General features: G+C 39.5%; 1 protein-coding gene across 1 annotated transcript in view; it reads right to left on the minus strand.

Moving 5' to 3' along the window:
- The window catches only part of si:ch211-193k19.2 (uncharacterized protein LOC100034574 homolog), a 1,126,861-nt gene that overhangs the window by 528,961 nt on the left and 590,194 nt on the right, over window positions 1–7,706 (minus strand). The gene's annotated exons all lie outside the window — the stretch shown is intronic.

Consider the following 7,706-nt stretch of genomic DNA (forward strand, 5'->3'; position numbering starts at 1 on the left):
TAGGATATTTTATGCAATCTCGATCTTCCCAAACCTACTTGTTTAAAACGTAAAGAATGAAATGTATTTTGACTGGTGGTTTTGTTAACATTATCTTATTACTTCCTCTTACTGGTTTCTCATACTAACTTTCACACACAAAAATAAACATACTTTATTGCTCCTTACTTCCGGTGTTGGTGGCATCGTCTCCAGTCAGCTTGATGCAGCCTTCAATGCTAACCGCTGTTAGCTGTCGTCTGCTGCGATTTTCCTATGGGGATATATACAATTGCAAGTATAGAACTATATAATCAGTAGTACTCTGTGCCACGTGGTCAGGGTGAAATATACAGGTAAGTAAGTTAAACGTGTAACCTGAACATTTATGTCCGAGTTGCTTTTCTACACTTAAAAAAGTTTTAAGTGTAGAAAAGCAGCAATAATTCAGAGTAATTAAGGATATCTATAGGTGTATAACCACTTCAAAATAATTTACTTGAAAGCAAGGGGTGTGTGTGTGTGTGGTGTGTGTGTGTGTGTGTGTGTGTGTGGTGTGTGTGTGTGCGTGTGTGTGTGTGTGTGTGGTGTGTGTGTGTGTGTGTGTGTGTGTGTGTGTGTGTGTGTGTGTGTGTGTGTGTGTGTGTGTGTGTGTGTGTGTGTGTGTGTGTGTGTGTGTGTGTGCCCTGTGAAAAGCTCACCCTAACTCTAGTTAGGTTAACTTCATCCTCTAGGGGTGTCTGAACATATTAAGTAATTCAAATTACATTAAAAAGTTACATAAGCACACTGTCACATGTTCATGAACTGAACGACCTTTAGCCTGTATGTGAAGATAACATAAGACTGCTGGATTCTATTATTAACCCAAAAAAAGTAATAAACGTGTGCAATAAACACCCAAATGTAGTGGAAATGTAATAATGTGTTAACTTAATTGTGTGCGCAAATTGCAACAAGTCAGCAAATAGGCATCAACTTTATCTATCAAGCACAATCCTAAATGTTACAGAATATAAATCACTTTCACCGGGATCAAAAGCTTTACCGGAGGAATTAAGTAATCAATAGATGATTTATGAGATAGGCTACGTCAGTTAAATTAAACATAAGACATTTGTTTTCTCTGTTTAGACTCCGGACTTGGATGCGGTGTATGAGTTTCCAATTGTGTCGCTTTAATAATCTATTATTTAGGGAGTGTAGCTCCTTTCATCACATAGCTTTACTTTAGTTTAGGATGGATTTAACAAAATTGAAAGTCACAAAGTGTCTTAAATCCTGCCTTGATGTTCACAAGAATGGTGAAAGGATCTATTCGTCCAATGCATGAATGGACAATGGGTCACACACACACACACACACACACACACACCCAAGCACACAAGCACACAAACAGACCTTCCCTCTGTGTGTTTGCCATTTTAAGCTTGGTTTGTTTTCCCATAGTCTAGGTCCTGCTCAGGCCAAACCACACTTGCCTAGAGTGTGCCGATCATGGTGCAGCCTGTTGTTAGGCCGACACCTGCACCTCTTGGTAATCTGCCAAAGTCTTTTATTCCTCCTTCTCTCTCCTTCTCCTTTCCTCATCCTTTTCTTTCCCCAGTTGAAACCAATTGACATCTCCCTCTGTGAGGCTGATGTGCCCCCATCCGGACCTGAAAGGGGTCTCGTTTCCATGATAGGGATCTGGGGCTTTCACAGCAACAAGGGGGGCTCTTGTACAGGTCTTACGTTTCAACTTTTCCCCGCATTCAAACTGTTAATTACTTTGCAACTTGCCCTGTTAGCTTGTCATAGCTACATTAGGGGAAATGCTCTTTAAATCAATTTCTAATCAAGTCATGTTTTACACTCTACATTGTGAGGGAAAAAATGATGTTTGCAGTTAAAAGCTTTTCTACTAACCTAAAACGTAAAAGGCTAAAGCTTAACCCAAGTGGATCAGTTCTCAAGTTATGAAAAGGTCCCTCTTTTTTCTTTAAAGGTTTTATTGAAATCCAAAGCAATTCCAGTGTTTTTGGCCCTTTCTAAATAGGTAAAGAGGCTCTTGATTTGTTGGTCAGCGGTCAATTTAGCCTGTTGCTGTCCTTTATGATAATCTGCTGTTGGACTCGGCTCAGCAGCTGCAGAGTTTATGATTAAGATCTCTCTCATTTGATGGATGTGAAGAACATGAGTCAAGCGGATTGAAAGAACCACGTCAGTCAACAGTTGACCCGATGCCAGAGGCAGTAAAATCAGAGGAAAACAGTTCAAGCAAAGAGCGCCATCTAGTGACTGCATGGAATACATCCTTTTTTAATTATTCACAGTATAGAGAAATGCCTTTCCTCTTTACAGTTGTTCTCGATTGCTAACACACTAAAATGATACATAAAGCACAATTATTTTAACTGACACTCAAAGAGCAAAACATCGGCTCAAATCTCCAAAACTCTAAACACGTTTTCAGCTTTTCACACAATTTGCAAATCAACATGGCACTTTTTGCAAACCACTGCACACGTTTCTCCACGTAAAACACAGGAATCTGACATAAAGTCACGTGTTAGCTGGTTTAAAACACTGATATTCAAAATGCCTCACACATGGACCAATAATCAAGAAACACGTTCCACCTGACCAATCACCTGATAGCATAATTGTTGGCTCATCAATCAGGATGTTAGCACTATAAAAAGACCACAGGTGAGTACTTTCTTACAGCAACAATGGAAGCCAACATGGAAGCAAGAGGAAGAGGAAGGGCTGAGAGTGAGAGGAGGAGGAAGAGGTGGGTGAGAGTGAGAGGAGGAAGAATGAGAGGTAGAGCTGGAGGGAGAGGATGTGGACTAAGAAGAGTACTCTCTAATGAATGAAATGTTATCAACCATGGTTTGACGATGAGAGAGGCTGGACAGAGGGTTCAGCCTAATCTAAGCCGATGTACTGTTGCCTCAATCCGGACACTTAGACTTGAAAACAGGTTAGTTACCAGTTTTTAGCTCTGCATAATTCATGATAGGCTATATCAGAGCTTATATCTGTTGTGTGAAACGTATTTACTTCATTACTGTAATTTAATTGTTGGCATGTTGCATACTATAACTGTACAACAATCCTGCACAATGTACTGTGGTAAACGTACTTGTAACACAGACACTGACCAACCACTATATATTTGCTGTTTATCTGAAGGACTGAGAAACAAAGAGGCGCAGGTGGAAGGCCAAGGATTTCCAATGAGGCAGGAAGCAGCAGTTACAAACTGGGTTTTGGCAAACAATGCATCACACTTAGAGAGATCCGAAGCATAGTGACTGTGCTATGATGCATGTTGCACAATGTTATCTTTGAATAAAATGTGATTTCTTTCAACAACTCATTTGTATTTCTTCATTTACTGTATTTCTGTATACTCAAGCAATCTTTCTCTGCAGAAACCTCTACAGAGCACAGCCCATAAAAGATTAACGTGCTTTAGATTACGCTCAGCAGTGAGTTGGGTGGTCAAACCATCTAGTTTTATGAATGAAGTGTGTTATATTTGGTGCAAAAGTTTGCATTTGGTAAGTGTTTATGTAGTTTTGAGGGAATTTCTTCACTTAGCAGGAGAAATTAGGTGTTTTGCACTTTGGGTGTGTGCATGGTTTTGTGAATTGTGTTTAGTGTTCTGAGCAATTTAAAAAAAAATGTGTGTTAGCAATCGAGAAACTGTAATGGGGAAAAAAAACAATCTGGACCAAGCTGGTTGCAGAAGTGAAACAACACAAAGAGGTGGTCCTCTCAAATAGCACAGTGGTTAAATCCCTCTGCTCACAATATGGACTGAAACTGACCTGCTAACAGTCCTGAGTTCACTCCTGAGTCCCCACATATGCCGTCCTTTTAAATTCTACTGAAATATTATATAACGGATTAAATACTACAGTCAGGTGACCCCTACCCCCTGTTTACATGTAGTACTGATAACATCCACTAGACTCCTAGTTACGTCGCGAGCTGCGTAGATGATTTCAAATACCGCGAAATAATCTGTGACGCATTTGTGTGTATTGTGTTTGTTTCCCGGGGAAACCTTCACAAGAAACACCGGCTGTTGTTATGCCTGCTGTGACCATAGACTGTATATGGCTGTGACGTTAAATTGCCTCTTGTAATTATGCCTTTACAAGCTTAAAAGTTGTTTTTATCATCTGAATTTGGCGAAACAAGTTTAATATTCTTAAAACCAAGACTTTGTTTATTTGAAATCAGATGAAAACAAACTGTCTTGGACTCAGCCGTGTTATCTATGATTACTACGCTTTTCATTCATAATGTCAGCGGGAGGGAGGGGGAGTGGCGCTGAGGAACAGGTGTCTGTGTTGACATTCCCCTTATTGTGGAATAAGGGGAATGCAGAGACTGGCTACAAGTGTTTTAGGTTCAAGTTAGACAACTAATGTCTGGGTTAGTGTTCATGACTTCATGTGTATGTCATCTAATGGTTAATCTCAATGCACACACATTTTCCGTGCTTTCCAATAGTTTAAAATAGTTTTATTCCACTGTTTAATCATCTTTTATTTAAAGAGACTCTTGGTCCATTATTACAAAAAACATACAACACTCAAATATAAAAAATAATAACCTGTTCAATACAAACATGCACTTGTAAAAATGAAATAACATTTCTGTGAACTGATATTTGTTTAGTGAGCTTATTAGAGGATGTTCCCATTTTTTGGGGATGTTCCCTTTGATTGTAAAATGTCAATGAAGATGTCAGACTTAGTATATTTGTTAATAATTACATACAACACATGGAATTGTTGTGTGTGTGTGTTCCAAGTGAATCTGCGGCCCCCTGGTGGCCAGTACATCAATGATGTTTACACACGGCATCTATTGCACGTCTGTCCGTCCTGGGAGAGGGATCCCTCCTCTGTTGCTCTCCCTGAGGTTTCTCCCATTTTTCCCTTTAAACTGTGGGTTTTCTCCGGAAGTTTTTCCTTGTACGATGTGAGGGTCTAAGGACAGAGGGTGTCGTATTGTCATACTGATATTTTGTACAAACTGTAAAGTCCACTGAGACAAATGTAACATTTGTGATATTGGGCTATATAAATAAACATTGATTGATTGATTGATTGATTGATTGATGTGGTCCCCACCACCATCAAAGTTGCCCATCCCTGTAGTAGACAATAACTCAGGGTCCTCTTATCTATTTGGATGAACGGTCCATATCTTGAGCTGGAAAACACATTGATGAAGACCTTTGTGAGATTCTGGTGTCTGGTTGATAAAGTTGCGTTTTATTTGAGCAAATTATCTAACCTCTAAAATGAAAAACACAGAGCTCCATGCTAAATTTGACAAAGGATATATAAGCTGCCCCACAACAGCACTGCAAGGAATGTGTGTCTTCTCTACAATTCAATTACAGCTCTATTCACTTGTGAACTGACTTAACTGTTGGGCCAATGATTTCATTAACTGGTTGTCCTTTGTGCTTGATGTTCATTTACTGTGTTCAAGCAATACATCATAGCAAGTAGAGGTCACTTTGTGGGACCAGGCTCCTTTAATTTAATGGAGATGGATTCTGGCCCACACCCTCACTTTGCTTATTAGCTCCCAATAGAGCGGGATACACAATGACCTTCAGCCATAAGGACTGAATGTGTTAGAAATTAGCCTGAAAGTGAAGGTGCTTCTTTTATGACCTTGGTTCTGATATGAATGAATGGCCTATTATTACAGTTATTGAACCATGTGTCCTTAAACTGATGGGTGTGTGTATAACCATGCATCATTATGCACACAATACTGGTTAATATTTTACGTTCTAACCCTCAGAGAGGTTGGTAAGTCTGCAGTCGCATTTGGAATACATTAGAGAGAGATAAGGAAAGACGGTCACTAGGAAAGAAAATGCTCTGGACAAACAAGGAAAAACACTTTTGAGCTTTATTCGTTACAAAGGACAGATAGATAAGGCACATCGTCCAGCTCAGATTATGTTTCACCTTGTAAGGAGAGCTATTCGTTTACAGTTTGTTAAGACGTTTGGCACACCCCTTTTGATTCTGTGCCAGAGACTGCTGCTGTGTGTGAATGAGAGAGGGAGATTTCAATCAGTCTGAGCTTGTGGTGCTTTGTATTTACAGAATTTGGCTAAAGACCAATTGTGCTTACAGACAAATGTGCAATTTCTTTATCAAATGTGGAATTAATGACCAAATAATCAACACACAAAGCTAATTACCAGTAAACGACATAATTAGAAATTAATTATTGCGAAATTTACACTCAAACACTCAGCTAATCTGCTTCATGATTAGTTAGTTTATTAGTTTATTAGTTTATTAGGATCCCCATTAGCTGGTGCATAACAACAGCTAATCTTCCAAAGCTGTATCGCTGTGGTTTGATCAGATTTGATTGGCCTGGCAAAATAAGCAAACATGACCAGACAACTGCGATCAAATTGACTGATTCTGAGATAGGTTTTCGAACAAAATTAGAAACTGATGAATGCCTCATAAAACATCACAGACAGACATATCTGAATTGAAATAACCAAAATAAAGTTTCTTATGGAGGACCTCCCTTATAGTAAAAGGCAGATTGACAACAATATATTTATACTCTTTCTTTTATAGTTCTAAAACTCAGTGAATAAATAATCAGGTAATTTTGGCAACATGAATTACAAAAAAAAACAATTAAGTGAGGTGTTCATTTGAAAGTGGAACTTTTATGCGCAAATAGGTGTTAAGATACATCATGTAAACACATACAACTTTACATTTGAAGTAACTATGACCAAGCTCTGCTGCAGAGTTGAATCATTCTGGGATGTGCCTGTTAGCAGCAAACACTTAACAAGCTGTATTTCTTCTGTGTCTACTTCTGTTCTTCATTGTAACGGTTTGGTGTGTTTTGAGTGCTATTAGTTGTCTCTCATGACATAAAAGTGCAGTTTTAGCAGATATTCTGTGGCAAGTTATTTGCTAGCTTTGTAGGGTTGTCTTTAATACACTGAAGGCACGTGTCACATTTAGACCAGCACAAGTATAAACAACAACATAAGTGATGACTGAATCCATTTAGCTTCTGTTGTTGTAAGGGTACTCTGCATGCTGGCTCACTGTCAAACTGTTGTGACTGTGCTTTTCAAAGCCAAGACTTCTTCTGCAAAATGGATTTACAGTTATTAAATAAATCACGACGATGGACTGTTATGAAAGCAGTGAAAAAAAAGACCCACTTTAATACACTTTAGGTTGGCGAAGCTTTGATTTTCTTAATCTTCCCAGCTAGTAAGAGTGGTGGATGTTAAGGTCAACTTAGCTTAATTTCCCTGCAAGCTAATTATACAAGGAGAGCCGGATCATTGTGTGTTATCCTATTAAGGATGCTTAATGTGCTTGTCTTTTTGTTGTACTGTGTATGTTGGATGACCGTTACACCATCCCAATGTGTTTATGCAGCTGAAGTGGACCCGGAGCAGAACGTGCCATCAGCATTACACCGCGAGGGAGGAAGAGGAGAGAGGAGCAGGCGCAGGTTGGGCAGGGGTTTCGTCGATGTGCCAGTCAGCCCACTCAGCAGTCAGTCCTCGCCAGCCAGGGGGCCCAATGGGAGTTTTTAAACACACACACACATGCTCGCACACACACATCCACCTCCTCACTTTTCTCCAATCTCTCAACCAGCACCAGACTCCCCAGGCCTGTCCCTCTGTTGTCGAGGCA

This window comes from Gymnodraco acuticeps, unplaced genomic scaffold (genome assembly GCF_902827175.1).
Source record: "Gymnodraco acuticeps unplaced genomic scaffold, fGymAcu1.1, whole genome shotgun sequence".
Classification (NCBI taxonomy): domain Eukaryota; kingdom Metazoa; phylum Chordata; class Actinopteri; order Perciformes; family Bathydraconidae; genus Gymnodraco; species Gymnodraco acuticeps.